Source organism: Vipera berus, assembly GCF_964194415.1.
Source record: "Vipera berus genome assembly, chromosome: 4".
NCBI lineage: Eukaryota > Metazoa > Chordata > Lepidosauria > Squamata > Viperidae > Vipera > Vipera berus.
The window spans coordinates 40950029-40968236 of NC_138206.1; positions in this window are offsets into that span (position 1 = coordinate 40950029).

The window sequence follows — 18208 nt, forward strand, 5'->3', positions numbered from 1 at the left end:
CCAGAAACAGACAAATACAGCATCACTGACCATTAAACGCCTTGGTAAGCTTTTCTTAAACTAATGTATGTGGCATATTATAAACAATGTATAGTAACAGTTTAAGTAAAGAATCTGTGGGAGAACTGTTTATGTCTCCCCCAAACTTTGTTAGTTTATTTTATGGTTTTCTATAACCATGATTTTAAAAACGTTTAGGTATAAATAAACCTGGAGTCTCCATTCATCAGATCTCTCTACATAATCAGCTACTTGGTGGGATTTGGTTTAGTTTTTCTTAAAAAGAATTGAAGCATATTTGAAAAATTCTATTGCTCTGTGGTCCTGTCCTATCAAATTCAGAAAAATGATGACAGAAAAAAGTAAACCTTACACACAAGATGGTTGCCTTTCTCAGATACAGATATAAAAAAAACCTCAATTTAGGAAGACCAGGGGAACGGGTACTTCTGAAGCACATCCATATAACTCAAGCAGCGATTGAAATAGTGGAGAAAGAATGCATGAGGTTATCTATTATTTCACTACCCTATTTGCTAGTGCTGTGATATTCCAGGCCCTGTTCATGTGATTCTGAGCCAAAAAGGAGCTGAGGCAGTGGAAAGAAAAAAAAAAGGAAAGGAAAATCAAACTGAGAATGTCTTGCCTACTTTTGCTTTTAGCCAGTTTTGCTGTGATACTAAGTAAAGGGAAATGATATCAACTTTCAGCTCACAATGGTTATGAAATCCATTACCAGACATAGCCAGATGGCTTCTACATCAGACATGTCAAACACAAGGCCCGGGGGCCAGATCCGGCCCGCGAAGTGGTTTCATGCGGCCCGCGAAGCCATCCTGGAAACAGTGAGGGAATGGCCCCCACTGCCTTGGTCCTGGCCCTGAGACCCTCCTTCTGCCAGAGACCCTCAGATCTGTCCCACTCCTGCCCAGGTCCCCATAGGCACCCTTGATGCAAACAATGTAGAGCTGGCCACGCCCACCCAGTAGGCCATATGCACTCTAGCCACGCCCACCCAGTAGGCCACGCCCACCCAGGCCATACCCACCTGGCCCCCTGAGGACAACTGCAATGCTGATGCGGCCCTCAATGAAATTGAGTTTGACACCCCTGTTCTACATCTTTGCATCAAATTTGATAACTTCTATATCAAATTTTACACCAAGGTAAAAGGGAGTCCTAGCCAAAACAAGTGTCTTTTTTTACAAGTTCATTCTGTAATAGTGGAATATGAGTTTTCCCGATTGACTTCTACCATAAAATTATGACATCCAGGTAGCACAATATAAATTTTGTGTATTCAGATATTTAGTGCATTTAACAATTTTCTAGATAAGTTATTAGATTTCCAAATATCTCCCTCCAACTTCCTTTTTCAGTCACACTCAGTTTATGAAGTCATGGACTGTGAACTTTGTCATAAAGACTGCTAATGAAAATAGAGTTATAACTTATATTAGAATCAGGCTCAAGTGAAGCTTAGATCACACGCATGGCAAAATAAATTTTAATGTATCTGTGAACTGAAACAGCACAGTTTAAAGTTCCACTTTACCTATAAAAAGATTCGACAAATATTCCTCAATGAAAAACATTTTAGCAGGATTTCTATTCTGCATTATTCAATATATTGATAATTTGGGGGAGGTTAATAATTAGATCAGAGCAGCCATTAGCTGTAGCATTTAGAATTATAGATGCCTTTCCTCCCAGCACACTGGAGAGTTGATGGGAAAGTGCATTTTGAAATATAGCTTTGATAAGAATATATTCTTTTTACCTGTTACTTTTACTGTGTGCTTTATTCCGTTATTCCAATGCATTTCTACTTGTTGCAGAAATGCAGATTATTTGTTGCATTTATTTGTTGCATAAATCCAAACACACACATACACACACACACTTCTCTTGCATTATTTTTATAAATTACGCAAGGTGGCGAACATACCAAGTACACCTTACTCCTCCTATTTAACCCACAACAACAACATTGTGCGTTTGGTTGGGCTAAGATTGGCCCAAAGTCACCCAGTTGACTTTTATGGCAAAGGTGAAACTTGAACTCATAGTCTCCTGCTTTCTAGTCTGGCACCTTCTCCACTAAACCAAACTGGCCCTATATATATGCAACTTATATTGGCTCCTCATGTATGCATGAATTCATTTTTATAAGTTTTGGCAGGGATGAACAATAGTGAGGAATTCTGAGAGCTACAGTCCCACCACACCTAAGGGATACCAAGTCCTTACCCTTGCACTAGGATGATTATTTTAATGGGGATTTTTTGCATTTAGTAACAGTGAGCAAATGCTCACCTTGTTGATCAGCTTTTCACAAGCTTTTTAGACTTTTTCATTTCCCTTGGCCCATCCATACTGATAATGTTTGTAATATGTCATAAATACCAGAGTTATATATTTTCTTGAGACAAAGTAGAATATAGTTATTCCTCAAGATACAAATCATGCTTTATGGTACTTAAAATCCTCTACATCAGGGCTTTTCAACCTTTTCACCCATTGTACCACTTTTAGGATATGGCAACATCCGAGTACCACCAGTTGCCTAGCTCCAGCCATCTCTCACTTAGGCTTGTGCAGTGTTGCCACCAGTTCAGCTCATTCCCCTCCCCTGCTACCACTTTTCTAGGATGGTCGCGTACCACCTGCCAGGTGCCAATGTACCACAGGTGGTACCCGTACGACTGGTTGAAAAGCCCTGCTCTACATTATCTTGGCACATCACATTGAGAAAACCTATAGATATGTCTTCCCATACGTAGCAGAAAGAGGAAATATAATAATACAACAAAAGCAAAACAACTTAGATACAATTTAGTAATACTCCAACATCCTGCCGAACTGTCTGTGATCTGAGACAACTTCTTCATTCAACTTCATGGTTCAGTCACTTGATCTTGTATGTTCACTCTGTGTATTTATTTTTATTTCTACAGATACAAAATTGAATATGAATAACACTGATGTCAAAAATCCAACTCTGAACGGAAAAGAGAAGTCCCTCAGATGCTCAGTAGAAACCCAGAATATCCATGGTTTTCTGTGGGTTGGTTCCATCATGATGGGGTGGTGGTTTGTGCTGATCATTACTGGGCCTTGTCTGTCCGAAATGACAGTGAAGCAAGACCTAGTGTGAAAAATCTTCTAGTGCAGCTAGCAAAGCATTGACAAGCATATCCTTATGGTAAGTCAGGTGGAACTGATAGACAAAGGAACATAGAGCTATAAGTTCTGAAATAAAAAACACACTCTGAGTTCATTTTTCATTATACAAGAAAAATTCATCTGGCATCAGTACAAATACGAAGTCTCAAGGTCAATCAGGCTAGATTTTTTTTCTGTACATAAAGTTGGGTTGACTAATAAAATGCTGTTTTTTTTTTCTCAGAACTGATAGATTGTAGCTTTTCTATTATTTATGGCTGATACATTTGTTTAGAATTTTACAGAATTTTCACATTCTGTAGTTAAAGTCATTCTTTATATATATAATAAATAAATAATGAAAAATAACTGAAAACATTTATTTTAAAATAGCAGGGAAAAATAAAGCAAATGGCATAAAACAAAAGAATAAAAAGGTGTCCCAAGATAAGGGAATGGCTTATGGGCATTATAATAAAGGAACAAACTCTCTGGCTTCCAAATATCACAATTTAAACCAAACACCTAGCAAGGTGTCAAACACTTGATGAACAAAAAAAAAAAAAGGAAAAAACTGATGAAGCACAGGTAGTCCTCAACTTACAACAGTTCACTAAGTGACTCTTCAAAGTTACAATGGTACTGAAAGAAGTGCCCCCCAAGCCACAGCCGAGCAAGACACCTGCCTGCCCGCCCGGCGGCGCTCTTTCTCCTGTCCAAGGTTTTCATTCTTGTGAGCATTTCTGTTGAGGGTTGGCAGCGGGGTGAGGTGGGGTGGGTGTTTGGTTTTTATTTTTCCCCCTCTGCTGGGTGGTTGCAACAGGTTTTGGTCACTTCACATGACCCTGGGACACTGTGACCATCATAAATATGAATCAGTTGCCAAGCATCTGTATGTAAATCACAAGACCCTGCAGATGCTGCAACATTCCAGCTGATCGGTGCTTCTTCTGGGCTCAGCAGAAGCAACAGGATCAGCACCAAGCTCCAGCTGGAGCCTGGCGCTGATCCTGGCACTTCCACTGAACACTGACAGCCTCGAAGAAGCGCTGATCCTGGTGCTTTCGCTGTGCCCTGACAGCCCTGCAGCTCCAGCCATCCCTTGCTCAGGCTTGTGTGGTGCTGCCACCAGTTCAGCTCATTCCCCTCCCACACTACCACTTTTCTAAGATGGTTGTGTACCACCTGCCAGGTGCCAATGTACCACAGGTGGTACCCGTACCACTGGTTGAAAAGCCCTGATCTATTTCAGCTTCTTTTCACTTAGGCATTCATTGGAATTTCCATTTTTGTAAGGTACCTGAACTTTGATATGCACATAAACTTTGACATATAAAAATAAATAAATTAAAAGGACTTCCGGTTTGCACTCATAGCGCATGGCCGCATGAGAGCAAACCTCCGCTCCCCACAGCTAATTTTGCCCTCCCAGGGGTACTGTAGATGGGTCCGAAGTCGCCCCATAGAGGTTACCATGAAGGAGGGGCACTCCATTGATCACAAAGCAATGGCAATCACTTTGTTTGATCTGTGGAAAGCCCTCCGAACCCAAAAGGAGAAAGACTAGCTGCATGCCAGAGTCTAGCCCAAGCTACTGCAACCGAACTCCAAGAGCATTACCAAGAACCCATTTAAAATATACAACAATGCATTATCAGTCTGTAGGATTTGAAGACACTAATGGCTGAAATCAAAATAGGACACTACTAACAATTTAAGACATGCTGATAAAACCACTTTGTTGGCCACAATAAAGCTTCATTAGTAAAGTAAAGTTCTTAAAGAGATGAGAGTACCAGACCATCTCATTTGTCTCTTGAGAAGCCTATATGTGGGTCAAGAAGCAACAGTGAGAACTGGACATGGAACCACTGATTGGTTCAAAATTGGGAAAGGAGTCTGGCAAGGCTGTATACTGTCGCCCTGCCTATTTAACTTATATGCAGAGCACATCATGAGAAAGTCAGGGCTAGATGAATCAAAAGTTGGAATTAAGAGAAATATCAACAACCTAAGATATGCAGATGATACCACTCTAATGGAAGAAAGTGAAGAGGAATTAAAGATCCTCTTGTTGCACGTGAAGGAGAGTGCAAAAGTTGGGTTGAAACTTAACATTAAGAAAACCAAGATCATGGCATCCAGCCCTCTCAATTCCTGGCAAATAGTTGGGGAAGAAATAGAGGTAGTGACAGATTTTGTTTTCCTGGACTCCAAAATCACTGCAGATGGGGACTGCAGCCAAGAAATTAAAAGACGCTTGCTCCTGGGGAGGAAAGCCATGGCAAATCTAGACAGCACAATAAAAAGCAGAGTCATCACTCTGCCAAAAAAAGTGCGTATAGTCAAGGCCATGGTCTTCCCAGTTGCAATGTATGGCTTTGAAAGTTGGACCATAAGAAAGGCTGAGAGCAAAGAATTGAGGCCTTTGAACTATGGTGCTGGAGAAGACTCCTGCGAGTCCCTTGGACTGCAAGGCAATCAAACTGGTCAGTCCTAGAGGAGATCAACCCTGACTTCTCTTTAGAAGGCCAGATCCTGAAGTTGAAACTCAAATACTTTGGCCAGCTAATGAGAAGGAAGGACTCACTGGAGAAGAGCCTAATGCTGGGAAAGGTTAAGGGCAAGAGAAGAAGGGGACGACAGAATGAGGTGGCTGGATGGAGTCACTGAAGCAGTAGGCGTGAGCCTAAATGGACTCAGAAGACGGTAGAGGACAGGAAGGCCTAGAGGAACATTGTCTATGGTGTCGCAATGGGTCAGACACGGCTTCGCAGCTCACAACAAGTAAAGTAAAAATGAAAAATCCTGGTTATTGTTAAATATTAAGAAAATATAGGTAATGCTAACTAGCAGGCTCAGTAAACTTAAGCATGCCTGTTAGCATTACTGTGCAGGGTACTAGATTATTCTAGAAAGCAAGGCAGTAGCAAACTTAGATAAGAACCTGAAGGATATGGATTTTTTAAAAATAACAATAATCCGAATCCTTAAGGCTTGCATGGTTGTGATAACAGGCTATAGAGAAAGAACAATAGAGATCTTCAAATTATGGATGCACAGATTCTTGCTGAAAGTAACAGCAAGACTACTGTACAAGAAAAAGAATCCATCCTGAACCAAATAACTTCCTTGAGATGATAGTTTACAAATAGATCCATGTAATTTGGATATATGATACAAGTGGATGATATTCTGTTAAAAAATCTTAGTAAGGTTGAGGGAGGTAAAAGAAAATGACAATGGTAAAATAATGAAACAAGATCAAAGAATACAATAAACATGTAGATGGTAGACATTTATAATATAATTTTCAAGGGAACAACCCTGATTTAATGCCATCCAATGAATTCACTCATTCATTCATCAGAAACAAATGACCCTTTTCTGCAAATATTTGACCAGAGAAAGACTGTATTAAAAAGCTTACATCTACACTGCTATCCATGTTCTGGTGCGTCCATTTTGGTAGATTTTTGGCAGAAATGCATGAGAAGTTATGTATTTTAGTCACCTGTTCTTTTATTCAATATTACTTGAAGACCCATTCTGAAGAATTCATCTTTTGGGCAATTGTGCCCTTAATGGAAAAGAAATCTAAATAATAAAAGAAATGCATCACAAATAGGATACAAATCTAAGTTCCAGAAGTTATATTGCAGATATATCATAAAATACTTTCAAAAGATTTTAGCTGATTTTATGGGAGACTTCAGCAGCTATAGCAGAAGTATTGCTTGACTTCCTTTGAATCTTACCTGCTTACTGAGATAAAAAAGTAAAATGGTCAACCCAACCCAGTCTCAATATTTGTGTTCAGTGTATGTGCAATTGAAGTCCAAAACAATATTCTCACAATATGAGCACTGTGTAGCATAGTGTAACATTGCTACCTTTTCATGATAGACAGTTGTACACCTGATATTTTGTATTCAATGCACTTATTCTTGTAAACTAAAACTTGTGGAAAATAGTCAAAACATTTTATAAATTTTAATTTAATTTTTTAAATTTTATATTTATGCAACCTTTTAACTTTAAATACCATAAGACAGCATAATAATGACCTAAGATAACAAAAAATAATAATTCATGACTTGAATTCAGTACACAATACTGAAAAGGAGAAGAATACAATAATATCGTCTTCAGAATATGAAGAGAACATTCATCTTAGAAATGATCATGGGACATATTACCTTATATCAATTACATTTTGGGATCACATGTCAACATTGAAATAGGCTGCATGGTGATTTTACCCCCCAAAAAACACTGATAAATATACCTCTTTACACTCCACTTTGATCCTGTGAGTGCAAAAACAAAGAGCTGCCCACAATAAACTAAATTATTGCTGCGGCAATGCACTACTACTGAAGTGACTCATCCTATGACTCTGGGTTTTTACTGAGGGTAGGTTGTGGGTTTTGCAGAGCTATACATTGACTGATTGTGCATACAGTATGTTTGGTTGTTTGGATATGTTAGTTTCCGAGGCAGCAGACCTATTCAAAACAAAAGGGGAAATTTGGCAAGTGTATGCCTTAGTGGGTTTTCATTTTTCTATTTTTGACATTTCTTTCAAGAAGAACTACACCAGAGGACTAAAAAACCCAGAAGAAGCAATTGCAGTGTTTGTGTGTGTGTGTTTGGGGGCGGGGGGGGGGGAGGACTTCTAAAAACTAAAGATTTATTTGGGCAATGCTATTCCAGATTTGGGGATTAAATCAGGAATCACTTCCAGTGAAATTAGACTAAAATCTAGGATCTCTGCTTACATGTTGCTCCTACAAGAAATAAGTCATAGTTTGGTTTAATCATAGTCTGGACACACATCATGCTAAACCATGAAATAAAGTTTACAATCTGTTAACTGGGTTCACAAGTCAGATTAACTCAGCAGACTAGCCTGTTCTTTCTTTGGATGATGTGTGAATCTAAATGAGCCTTCAGTAGGGTCTGACTTCTTTAATTATAGCTTAGTGTCCACATGGAATTAAACATCCCTTAAAATGACCTTGCCTTTTTATAGCCATCTGGCTTAAAAGATAGTTTCTAAGGATGGTCGCCTACCTCTCCAAGCTGCTTCTATTAGCTCTAAAACTGGATAGTCTAACAAGTACCTGGGACCAACTGATCAAATAGATCCCACCTGGCAGTCATATAAATTAGACCATAGTAAAAAACCAAGACCATACATTGTAGGTCATGTCTATTTGTGTTGTAATAGCTAATGCAGGGGTAGGCAACCTCGGCTCTTTTATGACTCATGGACTTCAACTCCCAGAATTCCTGAGTCAGCTGCTGACTCAGGAATTCTGGGAGTTGAAGTCCATGAGTCATAAAAGAGCCGAGGTTGCCTACCCCTGAGCTAGTGTAACAGCATCTTGCAACTCTGAATGGCGTTCTCCCCTCCCTCACATTATATGAATTAGAAAAGGGGCTATCTGAGGCATTCACTTAGAGAATTTCTCTGTGCCCTCCGCACTGCCTCCTTGTTGTAGGTTACAGCATCAGAACATTTCAAAACCATGTCCAAACACACTATATAGGACTGATAGTAATATGTCCAATTCCAGAGCACGTTGCCAGTGCCCTAAAATTAAAAATATAAGACACCCCCCCCACACACACACACTATGAATTGGGCCAAAAATAACTTTGGCACTGCCTTTCCCAGAACCAGCAGATTAAAGTGCCCTGGGGAATTCCACTGCCAGCCTATCTATACTGTAGTCTCAAGCAGTTCTGGTATGAAGGTTGTTATGCAGCAAATGGAAAGTAGGGTGCAAGGCCTTCCCTCATCCATACAGCCCAAAAGCAGGAAATGGGACATATATCAGGCTACCTTGAAAGGGTTTCTCAGATAATTGCCACACATCCACACTGACTCTAGATTAGTAGCTGATACTATACATGAATGAAACCTAATTGGGCTCATTTCTGAGAAGGCCATGCAAACTGTCAGTTCTTCATTCACCATTAAATCATGGATATTGTAAGCTTTATTACAGGGACATTAAATAGCAGTCACAACTGAAGAGCATTACGGTAGTTAGGGTTTTGAAGCACAATCCTGGGAGCTGGAAGGCAAGTTTGGCACTAAAACTTACCTCAAGAGCCAGCCACCCACCTCAGTCTACCACATTCCTTCTGCTCATCATTACCATAATGGTCTTGTCTTTCCCTCCTTCCCAGTTTCCCACAACACAATCTGATTTTCACCTAAAGTAAGCACCCAACAAATTACCTCAATTTCCAGCCTTTCAATCAGAGTGTTAGCACTGGCCTTAAGTGCTTCTGTTTGGTACTCAACATAGCTTAAGTTACCTCTTTAACTTGTCTCCCTAGTATTCAAAAAACATATTGACTAATCCACTTTATCACCAATCACATCCCACCACACTGTTGCTTGAGATGAGATCAGAAACCAAGCAATCTACATGGCAGAAGTAACCTATTTTGCATTCCTATAACCTCTGTCTCTTATTCAAGGAAAAACAGTGGCAATGCCCACAACTACCTACCAACAACTCTTACCACAAATCCTTCAGCCAAGAACTGAAATTATAACACCCCATAGTTACTGGACCCACAACTGGTAAGGAAGGAAAAGCCTCAGTGTTAGTTGTTAGAACAATCTGGTAAACTAAACATATCAGTTCAACAAAATGGATGAAACTGGGAGATTAGATGGAATTGACAAAGTAAACCCTGCTTCACATGGCAAATCTAAAGATCACCACCCCAATTGCTATCTCATGCCACATCTCAAAGGCCACCAGAAAACCAAGTTAATCCTCATCCACCAAACTGTGAATGCCTCTGCTGCCATCTGGGGAAGAAGGACAAAATCCACTGTTACTGCTGCCTTCTAACAAAACAAACTCCAACAATAGATTGGAAGCCTAGACACTGCTGAACAGCTGGTGAGCATTGTAGCTGCAAACACATCTCCCCCAATGATTCCTGTATCATTCCTGACACCATCAGCTTCTTCAGATCCCAGACCTGACCAGTTCCTGATCTCCTTCAAGCTACCTGACAGTTCTACTTCTCTTATCCTCCAGGTCACAAAGGTGGCATGCTTTTTCTGGAATGGCAACCACTGGCCACCACAACTCCCAGCTCTCAGAACAACTGAGCAATTTCCAATCAAGAATCCCACCAACCATGCATGACATTCTGAATCCACCAGCTTCAGTGCTATATAAAAAAAGGCCTGGTTAATCCACCAGAATCAATGCACGTTATTATTATTATTAAATACAAAACATAAGATTAGCATAAAAGGAAATATCCTACAATTTAAATTTAAATTTACATCTAATTTTATGTGTGCCTAGAGTTAGATAAAATTTATTCCTGTTACAAGGATTCCTTAAGTTATTTTAGTTCTACTCATTGCTTAGAAAGCAAGTTTGAGACTTTTTTTTCTGAGAAAACTATTCTGCAAAGGCCCTATTTGTAATTACTCCCAGCTTGAGATTTTTAAAAGAGTGAGTGGAAGGAGAAAATATTGAGTATTTTTCTATGAAGTTTTCCAGAAAGTTTATTACTACATCATTTATTTTTCTTTTACTTCCCTCAACACTGTCAAGATTAAGTTATGCACTAATTGTCAGATAGACCTCAAAATAAATACTTTTACAAATCATTCACAAGCAGTTTAATATAAGCAAGAGCTGTAAACATTCTTTAGATGATAATGTCTCGTCCAAATATTCAGAACCAGCAAAACAAAAAGCAGCATTATTTGTAAAACATTCAAACATTAGTGGAAACACCCTCTTTATAGTGACATAGAGGATACATGTAAGGGACGCGGTGGCTCAGTGGGTTAGGATACTGAGCTTGTCGATCAGAAGGTCGGCAGTTTGGCGGGTCAAATCCTGAGTGCCGCTTCTGCCAACTAGTAGTTTGAAAGCACGTAAAAATGCAAGTAGAAAAATAGGGACCACTACAGTGGGAAGGTAACAGCGTTCCATGCGCCTTTGGCGTCTAGTCATGCCAGCCACATGACCACGGAGACGTCCTTGGACAAGCGCTGGCTCTTCGGCTTTGAAATGGAGATGAGCACCAGCCCCTAGAGTCGGAAACGACTAGCACGCATGTGCGGGGGAATCTTTACCTTGACCTTTAGAGGATACAGGATACTTTGCCACCTGGAATGGGATAACTCACTGCCACCAGCTTGCTGCAGGACAATTCCACATGACCAACTCATCACGGGGACAACTCAGCATGGGCAGCCAAGGGAGATCCAGGCAGGCAAGCAAACAGATGGGCAGAGTGCAGAGCACAGAGCACATTGAGATGGATGGCAGGGTGGCGGCAAACTGGGACTTCCCATTTTCACATTCCCTGCTGCTACTACTGCCATCATTCCCAGCCTCTTTCACTTGGAGTCCACCCAGCTGGTTTTCCCCCTGACCACCCACAGTGAGTTGTCCCTGAGGCAAGTTGGCCATGTAGGGTTGTCCTGCAGTGAGTTGGCAGCAGCGAATTGACAGTGGTGAGCTGGCGGTGACGAGTTGGCCATAGCAAGTTGGTTGTGGCAAGTTGTTTTAGACCAGGGGTGTCAAACTACCGGCCCATGGGCCGGATGCGTCATGACAAAACCGCGCTCACTCTATTGCCAGCAATGGGAAAAAAGTTGCGATACGTCATGACACATCACATGACATTGCGAGTTTGACACCCCTGTCCTAGACCCTTTGCTAATAGAGGCAAGATTGAGAACTCTCTGTAGACCATTATAGAATATAAAAGTCTCTCCAGCTCATGTTCATTGCAGGATGCTAGGGTTCATCATCTAGATGAGCCAGCAATATTGAGCTTCAAATTTAGTGACACATTTCAGGGGGGGAGATGGGCAGTGCCTTTCATTCCACAGCAGAGACAGCTAAACAGACTTGAATCCCTGAGTAGCAGGTATCTTGAAACTTGGTAGGTTTAATACAAACAAACAGCTTCTGCTTTGCTGAAACTATGCTACTGTCACATTAGAAATGTGAACAAAAAGCCGATGAGGCAATTTAAAAAAAAGGAAACAAGGACTGCCAAAAATGATGATATATTACTTGGCTAATCAATCAGATTAAGACTACAATTCTAATCATAGGTAAAGGTAAAGGTTCCCCCGCACATGCGTGCTAGTCGTTTCCGACTCTAGGGGCCGGTGCTCATCTCCGTTTCAAAGCCGAAGAGCCAGCGCTCGTCCGAGGACGTCTCCATGGTCATGTGGCCGGCATGACTAGACACCAAAGGCGCACGGAACGCTGTTACCTTCCCACCGTAGCGGTCCCTATTTTTCTACTTGCATTTTTACGTGCTTTCGAACTGCTAGGTTGGCAGAAGCTGGGACGAGTAACAGGCGCTCACTCTGCTACGCGGCACTCGGGATTCGACCCGCCAAACTGCCGACCTTCAGATCGACAAGCTCAGCGTCCTAACCCACTGAGCCACCGCGTCCCTTTTAATTCTAATCATACACCTCTACAAACGCCCACTTGTGTGCGCAGGAGATGTGATATATTTGAAGGAACTTTTATGCAGATGTTATGATAAGTTCACTTGTACACAACATTTTGACCACATCTTCTTTCCAGTCTGGAGCAAGCTATGCAATTGAATATCAACAGCATACTAACTCTTCATCAACAGAAAACTTTTCCTAAGGGCTTTAGGTGTATACTAAATATGAAAAGAAAGAGAGTCAAGCATTGCAGAACTTGAAAAATCAAGGGTTTATATGGTTTCAGCCTTATGAGTCAGACCAGACAGGAAACATGACCAGATGAGCTTATTCTGCTTTATTATAAAGCTACATTAACAGAATCATGCAAGTCTGAAAATATATCTTTCCCTTTCCTTTCCAATTTAAGAAATTAAAGAGTGTATTTCCTAAGCCTCTTGCTCTGCCTACATTCTTGTTGTGGGCTCAGCTACCTTTTATCTGACTGTTCCCTTGGTTGCATTTCTTTGGCCTGTCCCCCAAGGTCATTTCCACATAGTATTACTTATGATCTAGGTCATCTTATACATCAGAAAATTGAAACAGACTGGAATTGGACAGAGGACTATTCCATTTACTATTCAAGACATGAAAAATAAAAAAAGGAACACTTGCTTTAAAAGTCAGGAACATATATTTGGATATAATGCAGTCAAATGCTGATCGTATCAATTAAACTGTAGAGAGTAACCTCTCTAATATGATAGTTATCCAAATTTATGCTAATATATTAATAAAGAAAAAAGAGGCTGACAAATTTCATGGCCAAAGTCAATCTGAAATTGACAGGACAGGAAAAATAAGATGTGTGTGACTGAAGACTGGGATGCCAAAGCTGGAAACAAGAAGGAAGAAATATAATTGGTCTATGTGATGTAGGAAAGCAAATCAAAGCAAGAGAATAACTCACTAGTTTGTGTCAGCCCTCCCAGGTAAACCAGACAGGAAACTTGACAAGATGAAATAATGTGCTTTCTTGTAAGGCTACATTAACAGAATTTTGCAAGTCTGAAAGTGAAGTGGCTGGAACAGACCACTCAAGACAGCTGGTAACCTTGACAGATTTATTAGAACAGAGCGAACAATAACAGGAGCCTTTCGGCTTTTTATAGTCTGGCGCCGGTCGTCTGGTCCAATCACCGGCCGGTCTTTTTCCCGCTTTGCTTCCGCTCCAATCAGATCTGCGGAACGCCTGACAGTTCAGTTCCTCGTGCTGGCGGCTTGCTTTGACAGCTGAGAGCTGTCAAACTAGTGCGCCTGCGTAAGTCGGGAGTTTTGACAGCTGTCAAAACTCCCTCGTGTTCGGCTGTCAAACGCTTTACCTCATGGCCGGCTGTCAAACGCTTTTACCTTATGAATGAACTGCTTAATGAACTATATACATATAATACACCCCTTACCCTTCCCCTGGATCGTTTCCACCCCCGTGTTTTTGTTTGTTGCTTCCTCCCCATTCATAGTCCTGTAAGTAAGCCGGTGGTTTCCTCAATCGGCTGGACCGTCGCGGGGAAGTCTCATGTCCGAGTTCTCCTTCTTCCTGCGGTTGTTGTGGCTGTGCCTCTTCGGGGGGCGGCGTGCTTGGTATGAAGGGGGGTAAAAGGGGATGTTGAGATGGTGGGGGTGTGTTTTGTGGGTTGCGAATTCGTAGTTGGTCGAGGTGTCGCCGTAGTTGCCCTTGTGTGTCTGAATGAATTAAGTATGAGACGGGTCCGGTTTGTTTTATTATGACCCCTTGGATCCATTTTTGGTTGCCGGTGTAATTTCTTGCCCAGATAGTTTGGCCTGGAGAGAAGGTTCGTGGTGGAGATGTTGGAAGTTCTTGGTCGTTAGGAGTTCTATCAGGGTGCAGTCTGTCTAATCTCGTTATTAGCCTCCTGCCCCATCGTAGTTCAGCTGGTGATTTTCCAGTGGTGGTGCCAGGTGTGGTGTGTTGGGCTAGGAGGAATTGGCTGAGTCGTCGGTGCCAGTTCCCTTTTATAAATTTATTAAGTGCCTCTTTTGTTGACCTCACCATTACTTCTGCCATACCATTAGTCGATGGGTGGAATGGCGCTGACGTCACCAGTCTAATACAGTTCCTCGAAGCGAACATCTGAAATTCACGAGAGGTGAATTGTGGGCCGTTATCAGAAACTATGACGTCTGGGAGGCCATGTGTTGCGAAAACTTTTCTAAGTGCTTGTATAGTGGAGTATGTTGTTATTTTATTCAGGGGTATCACCTCGAGCCATTTAGAAAAACTATCAACAATTATTAAGAAATTCTGCCCTCGGATTGGTCCCGCAAAATCTAGGTGGATACGGGACCATGGGTTTTTTGTTGTTTCCCATTTATGGACTGGGGCGTGGGGTGGTTCGCTTCTTGTTAGTTGGCAAGTATAGCATCCCCCTACGTGTTGTTCTATGTCCTTATCAATCCCTGGCCACCATACATAACTTCTTGCAAGTAGCTTCATTTTCACCATCCCCGGGTGCCCCTCGTGGAGGGTTTTTAATGTTTGCTGTATGTTTATGTGTGGTATCACCACTCTATTTCCCCATAGCAGGCAGCCTAAGTGAGAGGTTAGTTCTAGTTGTTTGGAAAAAAAAGGGGCGGAACGTTTCCTCTGGGCATTTGTGTGGCCATCCTGTTGTGACCCATTGCAGGACCCTGCTGAGAGTTTTATCCTTAGCGGAGTTGACAGCAATGATTTTTGCTGTCAGGGGGCATTCTGGTAATTCATTGATAGCCAATATGTTGCCAGCGGGGGCTGGGTCTGGGTCGTGGCGTTGTATAGGGAGCCTGCTTAGACAGTCTGCATGTCCTAGTTCCCTGCCTGGCTTGTATACTAATTTGTAGGAGTATGCTGATAAAAAGGTTGACCAGCGCAGGATTCTAGGGGATAATATTTGTGGGGTTGTTTTGTCCCAGGTAAATATGCCTAATAGGGGTTTGTGGTCTGTGAAGATAGTGAAGGGTCTGCCATACAGATAGTCATGAAATTTTTTAACCCCGGCGACGATGGCTAGAGCTTCCCTATCAATTTGAGCGTAATTTCTTTCTGTTTTAGTCAGGGTCCGGGAATAAAATGCGATGGGTCTTTGGTTGTCGTCCTGGTCCAGGTGGCTCAAGACGGCTCCTATTCCGTATGGGGACGCATCGCAAGCGATGCAGACAGGGGCGTCCTCCTGGAATAAGGTGATAGTGGAGCTTTTACAAATGATGCTCTTAAGTGACTGAAAACTATTTTCATGCACTTTTGTCCAGGTCCAGGGGTTTCCCTTGTCTAATAACCTATGAAGCGGCTCTGCAATAGTAGCCTTGTGGGGAAGGAAGGCGTGATAAAAATTTAATAGTCCTAAAAATGCCTGTAGTTCCTGTTTGTTTTTGGGGCTGGGGGCTGCTTGAATGGCTTTTAGTTTGTCGTTTGTAGGGTGGATGCCCTGGCCGTCAATTTTGTACCCGAGGAATTCCGTAGAGGGAACTCCTATAGAGCACTTTTCTCTTTTTAGTTTAAATCCGGCAGTTCTGAATCGCTCTAGTACAGCTGACAGCCTGTCAGCTAGAATGGCTTCTGTTTCTCCGGCGATGAGTACATCGTCAAAGTAAGGGGAGACCCCGGGAATTCCTTGTAATGTTTTTTCCATAATGCTTTGGAATATGCCTGGGGCGGTCGAAATACCAAATTGCAGTCTTGTCACTTTAAATGCTCCGCGGTGTGTGACAATTGTCTGGGCGACCGCGGTGTCATCGGTCACAGGCAATTGCAAATACGCCTGCGTGAGGTCTAATTTCGCAAAAATGGCGCCGGAGCGAATAGAAGCTAGGACGTCCCTTACTGCTGGAATGGGGTAAGAGTGGGCATTGAGCGCTAAGTTTAGGGTCCCCTTATAGTCCGCGCATATTCTAATTTGCCCGTTAGGTTTTACTGGTGTTACGATGGGGGTTTCCCAACTGCCCCCGTCAGTAGGTTCTAACACTCCCAGCTTGACAAGGCGTTCCAGTTCGTCCTCAATTTTTTGTTTGAGAGCGAAGGGGACCCTCCTGGCCCTAATTTTGATAGGTTGTATGGCGGGGTTTAAGTTAAGGGCAATGGGAGGGCCTGTATATTTGCCTAAGGAACCGTCAAAAACGTCTGCATATTTTCTGCAGACGGCCTCGAGGTTTGAAGTTTGTACCGCATTGACGCCGGTAATGGCAATTCCTAAGGGGCTGAACCAGTTTAACCCTATTAGATTAGTGCGATCCCCTTGGGTGACTATTACTTCTAGAGGTCCCTTGAACTTTTTGTACTCCACCCAGACCCTAGCCTTGCCCTTGAGTTGGATCGGTGTTTTCTGGTAGTCTGCTAACTGAACCTGTGGGTTTTCTAACGGTATTGTTTTTTACTGCGCCTGCAGATTTCCCTAAACGTCTTTAACGAAATTAGGGTTACCGCTGAACCTGAGTCCACCTCCATGTCACAATAAACTCCCTGCAGCTTAGTTTTAATTTTTACCTTAGGGCTCAAATTGTGCACCTCATCAACTGTCTCCACTAATACCTCTGGGGGCTTTCCCTTACTGGCTCGGTGGGTGATCGTACCTGGGGGGGTAGCCTCCACTTCATGCAGGTTGTCGCGGGGACGGCCTCTGCAGACGGGTTTAATGTGGCCGGTCTTGCCACAATTATGGCATTTAGCGCTCCGGAACCGGCAATTTGCCCGGGCATGGTTGCCCCCGCAGCTGGCGCAGGAGTTTCGTTGTTCTCTCTGAGCTGAGGTGAAGTTTCTTGGGTTGGGACGATCGTTGTTGTCACTTCGTCTATTTTGCCTTCTCTCCATTCGGCGTTGTATCGCGTCGGTGTCTGTCAGGTCTATGGACTCTTCGTCGCTGAAAGACGCTTCGTCCTGATGGACGCTGCCTTGGGGTTCCATTGCTGTTCGGTTGAGGGACTTCTTGTGGTTATCTTCATACGCCAAGATCTCCCGGGAGACCTGGGCGAGTGTCATCTCGGGTTTTGACGTGATTTTTTTCTTGAGGCATTCGTCTCTCAGGCCGATGACCACTTGGTCCCGGATCCGGTCTTCTAAGTCTGGGAAGTTGCAGCTCCGCGCAGCGTGCCGGACTCCCGCGATGAAGTCGTTTGCGGCTTCATTCGGCCGCTGCCTTCGCTGGGCGAACTGTACCCGCCAGTACAGTTCTGAACGGGCCGGCATGTAGTGCTTGCTGAGCCGGTCGACGAGTTCGGAATATGGAACCTCTCTGATCGGCACGGGGCTGAATAGCCCGACAGCAGCATCGTAGACGGGTGGACCGCTGATGTATAGAAGTGCTGCTGCTTTGGCTCTGTCATCTGTAATTTTGCTGACGAGGAGGAACCCCTCGACCTGCCCCAGATGCGACTCCCATCGCTCGGGGTGGCGAGTGTCGAATTCCCTCACTCGTCCGAAATTTGCCATGCTGTCTGGGCTCGGTGGTCCGCTTCGCTGTGGAAGTTAAAACTCCCAGTGACTAGCTCTGCCGGCCGAGGACTCTTCCTGGCCGTGACTTCAGCTCTGGAAGC